This window comes from Haemaphysalis longicornis, unplaced genomic scaffold (assembly GCF_048455015.1).
Source record: "Haemaphysalis longicornis isolate Haplotype H1 unplaced genomic scaffold, Haemaphysalis longicornis Haplotype H1 scaffold_1, whole genome shotgun sequence".
Lineage (NCBI taxonomy): Eukaryota > Metazoa > Arthropoda > Arachnida > Ixodida > Ixodidae > Haemaphysalis > Haemaphysalis longicornis.
Window position 1 is genome coordinate 251,169,448 of NW_027526203.1, and position 18,866 is coordinate 251,188,313.

Genomic DNA, 18,866 nt, shown 5'->3' on the forward strand with positions numbered 1-18,866 from the left:
CGGTAGCGCGTCGCGCTGCGGCCGCAAAGTCCTCGGATCGAAACCTGGCGCCGGATGCTGTTTCTTTTTTAAATGTAGAGGAGCACTGCGGACGCCAACGCCGCCGACGCCGCCGCCGCCGCCGCCGCCGGCGGTGGATGGTTTGGGGTCGCTTATAAAGAGCATTCGCTCTTAATATGGCTTTTGTTTACGGCTTGCTTGAGTAGAGTGAACTAGAAGTTCACTGTAGTTTGAGTGTGCACGGTGGGCGCTTATCAGAAATCGCCCCGTGTCAAAGCGTGTTTGAGCATTGGCGAGTGCGTTTTAGACGTTGAAGTTGTGTCATTTGTCATCGACTGTGTTTTCACAGTGTATGAAAAAGGCTCCCGTGGTAAAATCGCATCGTCTTGGCCTCTCCTATCGGCTCGTACAATATTGAACACCAGTTCGGACCGAACACCCCCGCGACTGTGGCACCATTGGTTGACGGTGGCCTGGGGACTTCATTTTCGTTTTATGCTAAGTTCTTGTCGCTGCTAGCGGGCATCAAATGACAACTTCGTGGCTACGACGCCACGCCCACACAAAGTGGACGCCATTGGTGGGAGTGGCTTCGGTTGTTACGCCGCGCCTACGAATGGGCTTGGTGTGTTTGACTGACATTAGAACTCGGAGGAAACTCGGGCGCGGCCGAGTTTTGCACGGCCGAGTTGAACTGGGGACGCCCGTGGTGGCCGCGGTTGCGGCGGGGTCTATTTTTATGGTCGCCGTAGCAGGCATATTTCTACCCTGAAAGGTCTTTTGAGCGAAGGAGGAATTTTGAGCTCGTTTTTATCTCTCTAAAAGTGCTGTGCATTGGTTGGGCAGTCAGTCGTCTGACGACAGACCCCGCTTGTGATGACTTAGAGGTGGCTTTCGCTCCATGACCGTCGAGGGGCAAGTGTTGCGTGCGCTGCGGTTTTACGCGACGGGCAGCTTCTACAGAAGAGTTGGTGGCGACCGCACCATCGACCGACACCAGTCGACAGCCAGCCGGTGTGTGCACCGTATGATAAGTGGAGACGTGTTTCCCAGACCTCGCCTTTCTTTTAGGTGGTTTGGCGGACATGGCTTTCGCAGGTGTTCCTACCGCGCGTCTATCCGTCTGCAGCCGCAGTGTGCGCACTTCAGTTGTCGTCTGCTCGCAAAACAGTTTCGAACGAAGCATTGCATGACTGTGACTGTGCATTTTGTTTATCATCAGCGCGGCACACAGACTCCCTCGAGGGGTTGCGTGACGCGCATTTCTTGTGAAAACGTTACTGGCAGGACAGCTTGTACGTATTACATATACTGTCAAGGAGACAGTCGACGCACCGATAGGTGGCTGAGGTGGTTTATTCGCAGGGGTGAAGCCGATAGGAACCCAGGTCCGAGCGTTGCGATAACCCAGCTCGGTTCTCGCGCATGTACCTTATGGGGTTCATCTCGTTCCCCTGACTCGTCTTTGGCGCATATCCTCGCGTCTGCATTGGATATAATCCTACCCTCCTCTTCCACATGGTTGATGCTGGTACGGCGCATATTCCTATAGCTTGATGGGCGGTTGCATCTGTTCATTATCCTCGCTACAATACAATCAGCGGCGCGTGCCTATTGTCAGAGGTGATCTTTACACATTTCAACGGGTTTTGTTCCGCGTCACCATCATATGGCAGGAAGCACAGCATGGAAAGCGAGTAAAGGGGAAAGCTAAGAATTAAAGTAACCGCATGACGCCAGAGGGAGGGTAAGCGGGAGTGGGAAGGGCGCGAAAGAAGATAGCGTTATGAGGGGTTTGAACTCTATAAAAGAAAACGACTGGGAGAGCTTCTTCGAACAAAAGCAGTGGAAGAGCAAAAAAATTAGGCCCATCTTCCCGCGAGGGAACCCTGATGTGATGCGACGCATCAGGGGGGAGAGTTTGGACTGACGCTGGTATTGGATTGCGTCACTCTACTCGCTGAAGGGACTGTCGCTTCCATCACGTCTTCATCGGAAGATCTTGCACGGAGGTATCGTCGAGCAAAGTCAAGTCAAGTGCGAGAGCGAGCGCTGGACTGATCCGGTGCCGTGCGCTCCCCCGCTTATATTCCCGCTTTTGAAAGGAGAGGAGCCGGGGGGTGAGAGTCGCGCGCATGCGCACACATGCGCGCACCCAGAGCATCGAAGCGCACACGCGCAGCTGTTGTTATGATAATGCGACGGAGTGAGAGTGTTGCGCACAGCTGTCGGAGAGAAGAACGGAGGAGAGTTGCGCATGTGCAGTGAGCGTGCGGACAACGCCGCGACGCAGGAAGGACATACCCCCGAGCAAGAGATGCGTCGCATCTAATACAATTAAGAAAACAAATCTGAAAAGTTGTTGTCCTTGTTGCTATTCCTTCCTTCGTAACACATGGCCACTTTGGGGATTGGCCCGCATTTGGGAGCTTTGCGGATCTAAAGCGCCCGGTTCGCAAAATTCCTAACACTGTGAATTTCGTAACACTGTGAAGCCTGAACGTGATGTCACGAGAGTAGGACACATGCACATCACCCTTGCAGAACCCCGATTCTAGGGAGGCTGTGCCGTGTTCGAGTCTGTTTGCACAATAAGACGAACAAATCAAATAGAAGAAACTGACGCAAACAGGTAATATCAGAAAAGAAGCCGTTTAAATTAATCCGTGTCAAAAGACAAAGAAACGAAAGTGAGGAAAAAGGCGCAAGTACACTGTGTTAGAAAAGAAGTTGCTAATACGTATCGCCAGGTTTTCGCCTTAAAAGCACGTAGGCAGACTGGACCGCGCCGAGGAAATTTGGTGTCGAAAAGCGGAGGGTTTCGATAACGTAATACGAGCAGCAACTGTTTTGAATGTGGCGCGCTTCTATCACCCGCTTTGTTTTTTGCCAACAGGCCATAGTCACGTGATTGCACTGTCTGCCACAGACGGCAGAAACTACTTCTTAGGACCAAAAATTTCAACAAAAAAAAAAGCTCGTATGACCACCTGGAATAAAAAATAAAATGAACTTTGTTGTGAAATACAGATTAACAAAGTAAAAGAAAAATAAAATAAAGTAGTTGGATTCGGTTGCCCCCAGGCCCCCAATAGCCACCAGTGCAGCATGGGAACGAGAGAACGCACTGAAAGATGTGCCACGCCCTAGTCGCGCGTCCTTGGAGCGCGCTGCCCTGTCCGATTACGTCACCTCAATAATCAGCAAATGGCATGAATCGCATTTTTAAAGCATTTTAATCCTGCCCCGAAATATTATCATGAGCTTATTATCATCCCCACAGCTCCGCCTTGCCCGAGTTTCGCTCAAACTCGGGCCTTCTGCACCCCTGAAGACGGTGGAAGCTGGAGTGCGTGCACTACTTTACTGTAAATCATGACATTTCAATCCATGGTTGCTGTACACACTAAATGCCCCGTCTGATGGCCAGCTATGAAGGGCGCTCAACCAAATATAGCAAATAAATTTCCTCCAGCGTCTAAGCCCGGGCCTGTTCAAGCACGCGCGGTACCTCCCTAGGCTTAGAAATAAATGACCGGGCCCGGCTCGGGCCGCGCCCGGGCCGACAAATCAGGCCCGTGAAGTGCTCTATGACACCCATTGCTCCGGTGTCGGTGCCAGGACCTGTGATAGTTCCCTGACGCCCTTACATTCTCATGCACCCCATTCCCATGTAATGTGGTGCATGGTGTTGAACGTCCCGAGGCAAGTATTGCGGTCGTAGCTGAAGAGTGCAGGGTATGCAGAGTCTGCAGCTCTGTGGCGTGTGCATAACTAACTGTGTAGCTTCTTCTTTGGTTAGCTCCATGTGGGATGGCAGATATGTTCTCCTTGTGTGTCTGTGATGTTCTAATGTGCCGGACCGGCTGGGGAGTACCGCAGCGGGGTGAGTACCTATCAGGGTTAAAGCCCGGTGTGAACAGCCTTGCCCGGCGACATTTGCCGCCTCGTCACCTCCTGGGGACTCGAGCCCCGGTGTCCATATGATATCTAATGAATTTGTTCGTGCTTGTCAGTGTTGCAAGTCCTGCCGTCTTACCTTATAACGCTATGTGCGCTTGTTTTTTCTCTAATATTAAAAACACGATTGCTCTACAAATAAAATTCGGCAGATACACTTAAATGGGCATTGCAGACAAAATACAAGTTTGTTGTATTCGAAAGATTTACTGTTTTCATAGTGCCCCCAGCGCTTGTACGGAAGCAAACGATGCTTTATCCGCTCGGAAATTAATAAATTTAAGTTAAAATTCTGATTATCCCGCCAAATTGTATGGTTCGTCTGCAATGACGTAAGCGGGTCACGTCTTTAAGCGAACGTTAGTGAGCTTGAAAACCTGCGGACTGCAGTGGACTGCGGAACGCCTCGTTTACCGTCAGTCCTCCTAGATGGCGCCACCATACACTCTAAGCTGGGTAACCCTTAATAGAGGTATACATTTTCGAATTTTTGTAACCTATAATTTATAAGGTACAAATGTAACCTATATCTTCGTAACCTTTATATACGTATACACGTAAGGGTTACGCAGTTATGGGTTACTTTGCAGCTTTCAGCATGTATACCTTTATATAAGTTGATTGATTGTGGGGTTTAACGCGCCGACGCAACGCAGGCGATGAGGCGCGCCGTAGTGGAGGGCTCCGGATTAATTTTGACCACCTGGGGATCTTTATCGTGCGCCGAAATCTCGTACACACGGGCGTTTTTGCTTTTCGCCTCCATCAGAAAAGCGGCCGCCGCGGCCGGGAATCGAACCCGCGACCTCGTGCACCTTTATATAAGTTACATCTACCGCCGTCCAAGGCCACACAAATTGGAAGGTGTAATGTTGCGCGCCAGGCGCGCTTTCGCCGGCGCCGCTGTGGCGACACCCCCAAGGCGCCTTTCCCGCGCGGTAAACAAACATTGCGTTAGTGGAAGATACGTGCGACCATGCTGTCCATTGCGCCGTCTAAACTTTTGCTTCGGGTGTCTTTTCTTCGTCCCTTGAATAAACTGCCGGCCACACGGCTGGGACTAAAAGAGAAATTACTTTTATAATTTCTAAAACAGCAGTGCCAAAAAGCTTGAAAATGTTCTCTTAATATATATGCATTGCATTACCTGTTCGATAATCGTTACCCAGGTTGTCACACAAAAATCTTCGTGAGTATTGGCAACGCTTAAGTCCTATAAACAGGCATAACTAAATTTGATGTTTGCATCAGCTTTGTGCCGTTTAAGAAACCGGTATCAAACATGCATGATAGGTCTTTTGCTAAATTGAGCTTTAGTTAAACAACATTAGGCTTTAGTGAAACCAAGCTTGAGTGGAAAGATGCACTTGATAGCACACTTCAAAAGGACGCCAAAGTTATGATAACATAGCCTTAAGCCAAAAATTCTTGTCTGACAACCTAGGCCATGATTATTAAAAGAGAATTGCAGTACATGCACACATATTTGCGCATTTAACAGGAGCACATTTCCAGAAGTTTCGCATCGGTAGTTTTGAACATTCACATTTATTATTATGAAACACCTGTGGGCTATTTATTAAAAGGCAAAGCTGCGAACCACCCCAACGTTATTATCGTTCCTTAATGAGTATTGGACGAGTGCGAATTCCTGGGCGAATTGGTGTTTCCTATATTGCTTTAGACTTCCAGGTAAAATTCGGTTTATTCATATATCCTTATTAAACCTATTTAATAAATGTTGCGTGAACAGCTTCACAAACATGGCCAAATATACAAATTCTTTACCTCAATATTTGCACGGATGTATGCAAAGCATTCCGAATTGTTTGGATACTGCCATTCAACAATTTCAGACGAATTCGAGTTTGAGCTACATTTATAAGATGGTTCTCAGGGGTGCACTTTCCCAGTACAGCGTTGTTGTCATGGTTCCCCACAGAAAAAACGCAGAATGTGGGAAAGTAGAAAGAACATTTATTGCAAATTCACTTTTTCATACAAAGCAGTGTTTATGGCTATGTTCCCTACATTCTCCGTTTCACTCAGTCTAATATTACTCTTGGAATTCACTCGCCTTTACGAATCCATCTTTACACTTCCCTCTTAGGTTCCTCTTTACAGTTTCCCACGCCGAGTTATCGTTTTTTATGCAGCACTAACAAGTTTCTAGGCCGATTGCAATCTGTCTTTTGGACAAACTTTAAATGGTATCTATAATTTCCTGCACGAAAAAAGGCGCTTGGAAAAATTCAGAGATAAGCTTCGCAATTTACGTAGTACACAAGCAGGCACAAAATCAGGGCACGTTGAAGATTTCCCGCGGTCATCTTGTTCCCTGCTGCTGCAGATGGGGGTATATATGTGAGTGGCCGTCACTTGGATTTCCCCACCTTGAAGAGCCATCTACAGAAAATTTCAGAAAAAGAACAAAATCCAGTGCAACCATAAGCCCCTCACACCAAACCACAGGCATGTGAAGTACGAAAAATATATTGCACGAAAATGAAGACGGAGACCAGAGAATAAAATGAAAGGCCACACCAGAGGAGTGATTTACGGCCTTTCCTAATAATTTCACATCATTTCAGTAATCGTTACACAGAGCAATTTGGCCGCATTGTTCAGAACAACGCGAAGCCACTATAGTCATACCGGCCAACCTTCCCGAATTTTAATCGTGCCGTGTTCCAGTTTATCTCGCGAAATGTTTCTGCATGCTCACCCAGAACAGGCAGAAACTTTGGGCTACGAGATAAACTGACATACATTTGCAAAAGAGAAAACAAAAACGTTTCCGCGCCTTCATGTGGAATCACTAGTACACGCAACAGAGCGAACGTCGCACTAAACCCAGGAAACGTGCTTTCACGATGCCGACGCCGCCTGCGTCACATTTTTGGCTGTACTTAAACATCCTCCTCCCCCGCCCCCCCCCCCCCCCCCCCCCTTGTACTGGTAGTTTCATTTTGAACAAGGATCCCACGTGGAAGCCGAAACGTTTTTCATTTAAGTAAAGTGTTCTTATCGGTGGTTTCTTCCTCGGCTATCAGTAAAAAGGAATCGCCAACTTACATTTTTTCTTCGTCCAGATGTGTTGTGGGAGAGGATACATCTAGAACTTGCACCGATCTTCAAGTGGCATTCCCAGGAGGTCTGTACCTGTAATAACTCGAAGGGTTATTTGGTTTAAAATGTAATAGGCTTTACAGCTGAGCAGTTGGTATACATTCATAATGAAAGAACACTTCAAACTTGACAAGACGAAAAAAAGAACACAGCACAAGCACTCACTAACAACTGGATATTTCTTACAGAGCTATTTTAGAAAAAGAGTTCTCCTTGTTGGCTCTGCAAAACCACGCATCTTATAGAATATGTAGAGTTGCTGAAAAACTACAAAGCTCCATGCTGAGGAAATCGTTATGTGAATTCATAACGTTCATGTAGTAACGAACTGATAGAAAGAGTCACTAAACATGAGGCAAAATAAGATACGAAATATAACATCATAACACTTGAAGAAAGGCCTCGCATTTTTACAAGTGAATCATACTTTTGGCTGTGCAGGCCTGGGTGCCATCTTTACAAAGAATATTTGAATGAATGTGTTTTAGTTATTGCATTTTCATACCGTTGTTTCCGCTGAAATCAGACTTCATTTCAACTTGTGTCATACGCAGGGGAGTCCTGGTTGTCAGCTCAAGGAACACTGCCTGCAAGAAAAAACAGTAGTGCTGATAAGTCATAGCATAGGTAGCCAGATGCAACCACACTTTTTGAACAGCCAGGATCCGATGGTGGTGCAGAACCCATTTTTACACCTGCACTTGTCTCTGTGTAATTCGTCACAATTTCTGTATCATAAAAAAACAACAATCAAGCAGCCTGCATGCTGGCTCATACATACGCGAATAAATAAACGACTGATTTGTGCGAATGAGAATAATAAACCACTTAACATGGTGGAAATGGCCCGCTGTCTCAAAATGTCTAACACCAAATTTACCCACTCAAGGAAAAGAATGAAAAAAATGAGGAGTGTTGTACATACGAAAACGTTTTATTGTGCCGTAAGGCAAACTTTCACAAAAAAGAGGCTTGTGCTGGACAAAAGTAAGTTTAGAAATTTCGGGCAGCATTAAGTGGACTACTTTTCTGTAGCACACACCTTGTGTTTATCCGGATATATTATTACAAGACCAATAAACTAGACACCATTCCGAATATACGCAGCGAGAAAAATGAACATTTCCCGACGGCTGAAACAAAATGATAATACCCAGAGAATAGCGCGATAATATAAGACTTTAATGGGAAAAAATTCAATTATTCAAACAGAGCTACCTGACAATTACATGGGCCAATAACTCGTCAAGTGCGCCCGATGCAGCGAACAGCGTAAACAAAACGCTCAACACATGACGAAGGCGCGCAAACAGAGCAGAAAGCAGGTCACGGGCGCCGTTATCTGTGCTTTCCCGATCGTCCGCTCTAGTCTGACGCAACGAACGCAAGCCCGTGAGTTCATTCAATTGCCGTCGCGGACAACAGAAAACGTCCAGCGAAGCAACCAGTCAGGTAACGAAAATCCCTCTCGAATGCTGCAATTTCAAATTGAAAAGTCCCCAGCGAAAAGATACATCTAATGAAAGCACGGAAACCGTTAAGGGAATATACTCACCGAGTTCGCTTTCACTGGCGCCGGGGCATTCGTCCAACATGCGAACTTGATGCTGGTCGTAGAAGAACGGGCCGTGAAGCGCTGCCAGTCACAAATGGGCTCGCCGCAGCCTCCGCGACTCACGCCGACAAATGAGACTTGTAACAGCAATCCTCGCTTCATCGTAGGGGTATCACAGCGGTTAAAAGGCTCGAGTGGCGCGAAAACGCGGCCACCGGGCCTGCCGGCGCCGCCATTTCTCTATATCCCGTCATGCAACGGAGAAATCAACGGCCGCCGGGAGAGAAGGCGCGACGAGCATCTCTTAGAGGTTACAGGGCGTTTTATAGGTTACAACGTAGAGGTTACATGTCAGATTTTGTTGATGTAACCTATAAATCATTATTGTAACCTATAAATCGCTTTTAACCTCACGCTTGTAACCCTTAGAACGGACTGGGATAAAGAAAACATCAAAATGAATCCATTGTAACCTTATTTTATAGGTTACTTCCGTTTAGAAGTTACATTATGGGTTACCAGGATTAGAGTGTACTAAGCAGGACAGCTATCCGTCTTTGCTTAGTTTCTGACCGTATTTGCACCTGGCTTGTTTTTGTTACGGTGGGTAGTAATCGTTTCGTAAAACTAGGGTATGCTCGACCATCAGGGTCACGTAAGACAATGTCGCTTACGCCAATCGGCCAGTATCGTGTGAGGCGACCCCAACGCGCCAGACGGTTGTGCAGCTATAACAAGCATAGTGCGCGCGCAGAACAAACAGCAATACGCACTGGTACTTCTGTGTTTACATATAATTTCGCACCTTCCAGTGTTTACCCCCCCCCCCCCCCCCTCCATTCTTACTGCTATAAAAATGATTATGCATTACATTTCAGGGAAGCTCGTTCTGCAAGCTTATAAGGCCTGCCTAACTTGCGTTTGCTTTTTCCAGCCGCAGCCAATCGCACAGCTGTGCATGTTACATCATAGGAAAATACTCCATAGTGCGGAAAATGAACTATAGTGAGTCGCATGACCATTCCTTTTTTGCCTAGTTTTAGAGCTTATTTGAGCGACGCTTACTTTAAAAATGGTGTTAGTATAATTCTAACGAGGCAATCTTTCGAATGAACCTAAGTTGTGCTTTGTCTTCATGGTCCCTTTAAGGCTGCTTACGTGTATAGGAAGACGAAAGCCTTATAGTCCAGTGGGTGAAGTGTTTTGGTTTAATGTTTCTGCCTGCATTACTTGCAAAGGGAGATATCCGTGGGTGAAACTGCGGTGTTGCGGGAAGTGTTTTTGTGTAATGTTTCTGCATGCATTACCTGCAAAGGGGTTAGATATCCGTGGATGCTAATGCGGTGATGTGGGTGTTCTCCGAGTTTTAGCGCGAGAACGTCGCAAGTCGCCCATCTAGCGCGGCAGCAATGAAACATCGTGTTGGCGTTCCTTTCTTCGCTTTCGTTTCTCCGTCTTTTAGTGTGAATCACTTGGACACGCAGACTGGCGACACTTCACGCCACAGCTGCCACAGAATCAGAGTTATCCGCGGCTAAGGTGCACCTGTTCTACTCACCTGCCCGTCCCGTTCACCTGTCACGCAATATCATAAGAAGCTGGGTGTGCCTAATGCATTATGTGCGACGCCACTGTATGTCGTCAATACCTCATCATTGTCTACGCTTCCAGCCTGTTCCTGTTTTTTTTTTTCGTTATTTTGCGTTCAAGCTTCGCAAAGACCTCGAGATGAAAAACGTAAGGTTCGTCTAACAAATTCACAAGCACCAAATCATTCGGTAACTTTATAGGCTGTGATATGAACGGGCTAACAATATTTAGACTCGCCGAGCAGTCACTGGCCCCGCCGACTTTGGAGAGCGGACACATGATGAGTGCAGGAATACCCGCCGGCATTTTTTTGTTTGTTTGTTTGTCTTCGCTTTCATGCCGCTTTCTCTCCGACGACATTCTTGGCGCACCACTCGTCTTTCTGCTGTCCATGTGCAAGCGATTCGAGACGCGATGTCTCTTAAACGAGGTCGCTGCCGCTCCGCGTCTACCACATGGCCGAAGCAGGAACTGGGCGCGGTGAACGCTCAGAACAGGCCCGACCATGCAGAGTTCCACAGGTTTAAATGCAACTGTAGAATTTACCATGGTCAGATTGCCACTTTCCCTGCCGAGTGCTAGGTCATGTTAATCTTTAGAACAAAGCTCAAAAGCCCCCCCCCCCCCCCCCCACCAGAATTTTTTTGGGAGAGGGGGTTGATTTTTAAGGCTGGACCATAACCAGGAGCCATTTAATTGGTCCCTGAATGAAACAAAAAAAAGGAAAAAAACAGTCCGAAAGCTAAGAGGAGTACTCCTGGCACTCCGAAGCTGTTTTCAAATTTCAACATTTTTTTTTTTTCGTTTTTTAACAGCGAAGCTGTTGAGCAAATCGTTTGAGTACGGCGTCCGCAGTTAAAAATGTCAAGAAAAGGCTGAGCGCTCATGCACGCGTGCCTCGAGTTCGTCAAGCTAAGCATACTAAGCTAAGCATACTTAGCTTGACGTTCGTCAAGTTAAGGGTCTACCCACTTAGTGAGATTGACCAACATTGGCGACAAAAGAACTTCATCGTTCGCCGTATCATGGCCACACTTGCTCGGAACGAGAAAGACACGACATAGCGTACGCCCCTCGTTCGTCCGTCCTCGTGTCGCCGTGCGCATGCGCCCTGTACCGTAGAAGAGCCGCCACTTGAGTGTCGAAGTTGCTGCAGGTGATCATTGACTCCACCTGGCCCCGCCGCGAATAGTTCGCACGGCCGAGGAAGAGGCAGTGCTTCGACGGGCTCGGCGTGCAAAGCATCCGCTATAGAGACGATAAGTCGCGCTTGGAGAGTGGCGTACGAAAATATGGACCAAAACGACGAGCTCACTCTGGCCTTGCTCAACATAGGGTAATTGAAATGTCATGCAGTCGACGACAGCCACGACTCTATAACAATACTAAAACTCAGCTTTGTGACCCTCAATTTTCACCTTGTTTTACTGCCGCCGTTCCGAAGGCATACAAATGCAGTTGTCAGCGCAGATGGCCTTCTAAAAAGAAAGAGCTTCCTTCATATATTCGTCTTCGTTATGGATTCCTTCAAAATACGGCAGCTACAGCGGCAAGAACGTCACAGACAGGTTTTGACAATGAAAATTCCTCTCTTAAGTCTCCTTACGTGCTTCGAAGGCAAAAGCCTATCTATACTTATTAACGTCTTCCTTACAGCTAATGCGCATTTGCGTCTCTTCGCTTTCGTTTCTTTGTCTTTTGGCGCGAATTACTTCTACCCGCTTCTTTCTGCTACACCGTGCTTGCGTCTGCTTGCTTGGTTGATTGGTTGATTGGAGCCAAGATAACACTGGCGCGTACCCACTCTTTGGCATTTGCAAAGTGGGACTGGGATCTGCTTGTACAACAAAATTAAGAATTAAACCTAAGTGAAAATAAAAGGAAATTGTGGGGCAAGTAATGTTAACAATTTGGAGGACCAACGAAAATAAAATATTGATGTGACAGTACACAACGAGCATATTCAAAACAAAAATGGTATGGTTACTTTAACGTACCGGGGAAAGAGCGTGTAGGTGATGCGTTTTACTAGCAAGGTCAATGACCTGATTCGGAAATAAAAGACTGAATGGCGCGACAAACATCTCCGTAGCAAAAACCGAGCCCCAATGTCCCAAATGATAATAAATTAGTAGCCGACAAGGAGAGACTTTGGCAGGTGCCGGAGGGGATCCTCAAAGTCTCGTTTTCCCATGGAAGACACCCGCCGGCAAGATATTAGGAAATGGTGAACTGTCTCCTCCCCCTGACAGAAGCCGCATAGGGCCGATGGCGCTCTTGAATTTATCTTCTTCGTCTTAAAGCGAGGATTACGTCAGTAATCAGACTGCCCCACACCACAGCCTCCCTAGAATCGGGGTCCTGCACAGCTGTCGTAATTCTGTTCTACTCACGTATCATCACGTTCAGGTGTTACGCGGCACGCACTATTCTACAATTTTTGCTTTTTCAATTCATAGTTTTTCAATTTCTTTTTTCATTTCGCGGCCGCGGCGGCTGATTTTCCGATGAAGGCGAAAAGCGAAAACGCCCATGTGTTCGAGGTTTCGCCGCACGTTAAAGATCCCCAGGTGGTCAAAATTAATCCGGAGCACTTCGCTACGGAGCACCTCCTCGCCTGTGTAGCGTCGGCGCGTTAAACCTGATATCAATCGATCAGTTTTGTGAATTTTGCGAAGAAGGCACATTAGCCTCTCAAACCTCTCCATGCCTGGCCAATCCATGAAGATGGGTATGCGGCGCGAAGAAAGTACTAACTTTTGTTCTGCTGCTGACAAGAAGATGCCGTTACGAGCGGCTGTGTCTCTTTACGCTCCTAGCTGGAAACAGCGCATCGGCCACTGGCCGCTTCGTCAAAGGAACTGATATGGATACGTACTAGATCATTCTTCCCCGTCTGCTAGCTGGTAACGTTGTCTTGAACAGAGAGAGAGAGAGAGAATGGTCCTTAATGATACTGGTGAGGTTAGCCTGGTCAAGGCGCCTAGCTTGCTACACCAGATGTATGAAAAATGAAATCGATGAAGATATGATGATAATGACTGTGAAGAAGATGATGCGCTCATTAATAGAGTCCTGTTTAAAGAGTCTGATCAAGTCCTGTGCTTCGCAGGGAAGACAATAGAGCTTTTGTCACTCGAGATGCTCGTTTAGAGTTCGACCAAGGGCCTAGCACGTCACTTAGAGTTAGTCCTCTAGAAAGCGGAAGACCCAAGGACACCAAAAGGGACGTTCTAGCTGCTCGTGGTTCAAGTCCTCGCACACGTCACAAAGAGTGCAGAAGGGGGAAGCGGCCTGTTTCATCTTGAATCGAAAATAACTTGTGTAAGCGACATTTAGCCGCACGCGGTGAAGAACCGCTCTTCCTGCATGCAGATTTGAAAGGACGGCCATACCGCGCTCCCGACTTCAGGGCTGGCTCGCGTGATCAACCTCCGCGACGTCTCGTGTATAGGGCAATACCAAATGAGCCACGTGTGGATGGTTACTTGTGTCTCTAGCACCGCCAAGCCCAAGTTAGTCCGGCTCAAGTAGTTCACCGTCAAAGAACTGCAGTGTATGGTGTTTGACCCGGGCAAAAATAACGTTAAGATGAAGCTACTTGGTGTTGCCGCCCAACATGGAAGACCGTAAAGTAACAAAAGCACTCGAATCGTTTGGAACAACTCAATCCATTACCCGAGAAATGTGGCGGTATCCGGGAATGGACCATATAGAGACTGGAGCTCGGTAGATGTCCCTTATACTAAAGGATGGTGTATCGGTCTATGATGTGCCACATATGATGGACATTTATGGGAGCCAGTGTCTTCTGCAGATTCCTGGCAGGCCACATCTTTGTTTGCGGTGCAGCAGGATTGGGCACGTGCGACGACAGTGCGGAACACCCCAGTGCAACGAGTGTCGACGATATGATCATACCACAGAAAGGCGCATCATGACGTACGCATACAAGCTCCGTCAAGGCCAGTAATAAACTACTGAGGACGACGTTCTGCTCATGTTATGAATGTGACCGAGGTCGTTGACGCATCGGGGGAAGTTGGCCAGTTGGTGCAGTCGGAATATCGGGAGGATGGTCCTATGGTTTTTCCAGTAGGAGATCACAAGCAAATGCAGCCACACCCTCTACCACCTGATCGCGAGCGGCAGTATGATTCCCAGAAAGGCCAATCAACGACAGTGTCAAGTGACCAGAACCGGGAAGAGCAACTGGACACGCATTCGACGGCTTCGAATGACGCTTCAGAGGAGGATCATGCTGCGGTGCCCTAACCTGCCAGCCATGATGATAGCAGCGACGTCTCGTGTGGAGAGGGTGGTGATAGTAGTTCCGTTGCCTGTCCGATGGCGGCAGCGTCATCATCCTTGGCATGTTTCGGGTGGCATCCCTGGACCGGTGAAGAGGCCAGCTCCTGCCGACGGCGAGGAAAAGCCATCCATGCGCTGGCAAAAAGCAAGCTTCCACTGCTCTAGATTATCCAGACATGTCTTCGGCGGCTAGTGCACGGTCTTGTGCCGCTGGCTGGCTTCAAGAAGCCAGGAAAGACACTGTCACCCAAGACCACCCGCAAAGGTAGTTTATATGGAGGAGAAAAGGTCACGTAAGATGCTCCGACAGAATGGCAAGTGTACCAGAATTGCGCGCGGCCACACTTAATATGAAAGGCCTAAGGAACAGGAGAAGGCAATACCAACCTTTGCGCCTCCTTAAACGGATGAGCGCGGAAATCGCGGCCATCCCGTAGACAAAGCTTTGTAGTGATCAGAACACGGTGGCTGCATAAGAACCCTTTTTTAGAACATTACAACGCATGAGTCAGTCCCTCTGCAGGCTTCTCTGGAGGATGTTTTCTGCTTATATGCAAGAAAACTGAGTTTTCCTGTCTCTCATGCAGTATAGATGATTCCATGGGCGCTTCATTTGTTGTCACCTTGTTATAGTAGGAGTTGAATGGCGGATCATATGTCTTTATTCACCAGTGAATTGCCGGTAGTGAAACTCCTGTTTTATGTCGCTTGGAAATTTCCTTCGGACACAATGGAAAATCCTCATGGGGGATTTTAATTTTGTCTGTAGTGAGCAGGCTCGATTTTTGACCACGTGCAGCCTATGACCAAAGCGCAGCCCCTCTGTCTGATTTAGTACATGATAATGGTCTCGTCGGTGTCGGTCAGGAAAAAATGGAGTACTATGCACGTTACTCACTCTCACTGCATTTCGAACGCACGCCTTTACCGCATATATAATTCTGCAGAAGATATTTCTAGTATTTATGACTATAATGTACGCCCGATCTCTTGATCTTGCTAAGTAAACATTGTATGATGTCTGTTTACTTAGGGATATCAAGACAGCGTAGTCTGCTACCTCAATGGGATCTGTGAAAGGTTATTACCTATTTATTAACTAATGAAATATTTTGTAAAAGTGTATCAGATTGTTTGAATAGTATTCTTGAAGCGCCCAGTCTCTGTTTATGCCAGAAATTGGATTTATTCAAACAGGAAGTAAGGAATTGTGCAATAGATGAGTGTGCTCGCCTCTCGTTATTAAACCGTTTTCATGTACGGGAACGAGGCAATTGGCATTGCCAAAGGACAATTATAGCACTATGTTATTGAAAAATACCATGGCGGTCTGATTCAGTCGAGAACTGACTGGTTCTTCGGCAGCCACCACACTCGCAGTGCGCTTAGGGATGAGCGAGAATATGCACTTGCAAAGGTAGTCATTAAAATGTACACTGACGCAGCTGAAATTGCTAGTGCTTTCCATGACTATTACAGCACACTAATTGCGGGGTCAAGTCCTCTGGATCGGGAGCACGAATTTAGTTCCCTATCTCATTGACTTCCTAAGCTATGGCAGACGATAAGTGCGTTCTGCTTTGTGGACCTATTACACTGGAAGTTAAGGCTTCTATCTCTCACCTTAAGACCAACAAGACCCCTGAACCAGATGAACTAAGAGGAGAGTTTTATCAAAGGATCTCTGATATCCTTGCTCCCGTTCTGCTAGGCATATTCACAACAGCATAGGATCGTAACGTTTTTCCGCCTACCTTTCATTTAGGACACACAGTGTTAATTCTGAAAACGCAAGATGAACAAAAGTTGAAATATGTAGAAGGCTATCGGCCAATATCTCTCCGCAGTCTAGATTACAAAAAAAATTGCGAAAATTTTGTCTAGGCGCCTTCGACTTGTCATGACTAGTTTAGTAGGACCTTGCCACCAAACTTGCGGTATTTGGGGTAGGGGCATTGAAACAAATATACCAATTGCTCGTTCAACATTGGAGTGTGTGATTCGGCAGAGCAGCTGGCCATTACTAAAATCGACCTTTCAAAGGCAATTGGTCGAGTTTCTCACTATTTTCTATTCGCGCTATTGGTGGCGGTAGATTTAGTTGATATATTGTATAAAGGCATTCAGCTATATTACAAACAGTGCACCACACGACTTGTCGTCAACCGCGTTCTATATCAGCCAGTTGCGATTCACTCTTGTTGTTTTCTTTGTACCTCGAACCCCTGTGCTTTAGTATTCAGCAAATTCCAAGAGTGCGAGTTTTTCCTGGTTATCCTGCGAAGTTAAGGTTCTTGCTTACGCGGATGACATTGCGTATTTTTTGTGTTGATAAAATAAGTGTTCAAGAAGCCCTCCAATTGACCAGGCAGTTTTGTGACCCGTCTGGAGCGGCTGTAAATAAGGAAAAAACAAAGGGGTTTTGGTTTGGTGAATGAGGAACGAAACCCTCCCGATTTGCTGGCATTACCTGGGATAATCGCGCGCTTCAATACATAGGTGTGCCTTTGCATCAAATACGAAACACCAGGCCGTATTGATCATTGGCATCATCCCTGCTCGTTCTAACTACTCTACCATCCTCCTGGCACCGATACGACACAGCGGAAAGCTCAAGGATGACCCCACGGGGTTGTCTCCAAGCTCCGAGCCCTACCCTCGGCCGCTAGGCCTAGCACAGCTGCCACTGAGCTGCCTGCGAGCAAGACAAAGCCCTGCCAATCTGACGCCCTGGAACAGGAACGACTGACACAAAACATGCAGCTGCCAGGTGCATCTGCAACCACTGGCGCTACTGCTGGTGCCAGTGACTACTTTCCGCCACTGATGGAGGTAACGTCTCTGCTCCCGTTACCACCCGCCGACACGTCACCGAAGCGAACGGCAGACAAGACTACTGGTGTGCCAGAGGCAGCTACCCTACCACCTGCTGCGAAGCGGGCTTGTGCACTGGGCGACACTCAGCAGCCTGTATCCTTACTGGAGATAGGTTCGTCACCAACTCCCGCAGAAATATGTGCAACGACTTCTACCCCACGGAACTCCTTGCCCCAAGCCCAGCACTCATCCTGATACAAAGTTGCCATCAAGCCACGACAGTATTTCAACATTCTGGATCTTTCCACAAAGACTTTGCAGACGCTGCTAGATAGCTGTCTCGGCACCAATGAATTCACCGGATATGGTTATCATCGACCAACAAACACGGTATCCGTGTGGGTGCCGACTCTGGACGCCGTGGCAAAGCTATGCTCACTGCAGCACATAGCTCTCACTGCCGACACGATTCTACAAGTGCAAGCGTACCTGGTTTCAGGCACCGACATCCGCCGCTATGTCGTCGCGGGTGTAGACCTCGGCGAGAACCCGGACTACATTCGTGACAACAACAAATGTGATACACATCAAGTGCTTCTTGTACGGTAATGGGATCCGGACGCGCTGGTCTCGTTACGCTACGGGGCCCGCTTGATCCCCCAAACCGCCTTTTCTACAATGGCTGTACGTCGACCTCGTCCATATAAAGCAGGGGTAGTGCACTGCTACTGTTGTTTTATACCAGGTCACATGAGCAAGTCTTGCCCGTTCCCAGCCCCGGATGCCCGTGAGGACGCAACGGCATCGCCTCAACAGCCAGAATGCAAGTGCGGTCTCTGCCGCTCTGATGATCATGAGATCACCGATAAAGGCTGCCCCACCAAGAGTAAGGCAACGCGTGCTCGTGCATGGCGCGCTCGTTCTCAGCCAAACCCAACCTCGACATTCAACCGATTCGATTGCTTGGCGGAGGAGGATGAGGATGCAATGGAGAAGGAAGCCGCAGAGCCTCCCTCGCAGCCAACATATCGAGACGTTGTTCGCCGTTCGGCAACCTGTCTCTGAGGTTCCTTCATCCCCTACGGAAGACGAGCTTGTTGCCCTGGACCAAAAGCTGGCCTTGCTGCATGGTGAAATTACCAAACTCACCAAGCGCAAGTCTCAATTAACTCGCCGCCAGCAACGCTTACCTCAATCATCCCAAGACCCTTCAAGTCCGCCTCGTCTTTTCTCCAAGCATCATCAAAGCACCCCGTCCACGAATTCCATTCGCTCACCGCCCGCCTCCTCTGCATTAACCCTCCAAGAACTTCTCCAGTTTGTGGTGCACCAGCTACAGTCATTGGTATCTGTACTTACTTGCTCACAACTTCGCTAAACACTGCACAACTTCGCTAAACAACAGCAACAGTATATTGTACAGTGAAACTGTCGGGGTCTCTACGAAAATTGGAGAGCTCCGTGAAAGACTCCGTCTGGGCAAGCTCCATGCCTGGGCCTTCTT

General features: G+C 47.7%; 1 long non-coding RNA gene across 1 annotated transcript; it reads right to left on the reverse strand.

Annotated features, from left to right (window-relative positions):
• Window positions 1–5,522: 5,522 nt before the first annotated feature.
• Window positions 5,523–9,074, reverse strand: LOC144169190 (uncharacterized). Its single transcript, XR_013322381.1, has 4 exons — window positions 8,645–9,074; window positions 7,595–7,676; window positions 7,036–7,122; window positions 5,523–6,366 (listed from the first exon to the last, which is right to left on the reverse strand). It is a non-coding gene; the product is annotated as an uncharacterized LOC144169190 (long non-coding RNA).
• Window positions 9,075–18,866: the final 9,792 nt, after the last annotated feature.